Genomic DNA, 568 nt, shown 5'->3' with positions numbered 1-568 from the left:
GGGAAACGCGGCCGAGGAGCCGCGGCTCACGTATTCCCCCCGCGCACTCCATCCCTCCCCTATACATCTCACATACGTCCCTTCCGCGTCTCCTGTGCTCCCCTCCCGCATCTCACCCCCTCCGCCTTCCGTACGTCCTCCTCCTGTCTCTCCTACACCCTTGCTACGCATCGGCCATCCCCCTACATCTCCCTTACGTATCCCATACATCCCCTCTCTGCGTTCCGCGTCTCTCTCCCTACGTATTCCATACATTCCTTCCGCGCCGCGTACGCAGCCCTCTCATACATCCCCCCACGCCCCTTCCCCACCTCCTACATCCCTCCGTGCGCTCCACACGCCTCCCCCTACGCATTCCGTACGTACATCCCCCCTGCACTCCGTACACACCCCCGCTGCATTCCATATACATCCCCTCTGAATTCCATATACATCCCCTCTGCATTCTATAGACACCCCCTCTGCGTTCCATGCATCTCCCGCACCCCCAAATCCCCTTTATACCCGCAACGCCCCAACTCTGCCTTTCACACACATCCCTCGAGCGCGCCATACATCCCCCCACCCC

At 60.9% G+C, this 568-nt stretch overlaps 1 protein-coding gene across 1 annotated transcript in view; it reads right to left on the bottom strand.

Moving 5' to 3' along the window:
- Positions 1 to 568, bottom strand: part of LOC104293094 (dolichyl-diphosphooligosaccharide--protein glycosyltransferase subunit STT3A) — a 17197-nt gene that overhangs the window by 4550 nt on the left and 12079 nt on the right. The window lies entirely within an intron of this gene.

This window comes from Charadrius vociferus, unplaced genomic scaffold, assembly GCF_000708025.1.
Source record: "Charadrius vociferus isolate BGI_N301 unplaced genomic scaffold, ASM70802v2 scaffold289, whole genome shotgun sequence".
Classification (NCBI taxonomy): domain Eukaryota; kingdom Metazoa; phylum Chordata; class Aves; order Charadriiformes; family Charadriidae; genus Charadrius; species Charadrius vociferus.
This window is presented reverse-complemented; position numbering and strand designations above follow the sequence as displayed.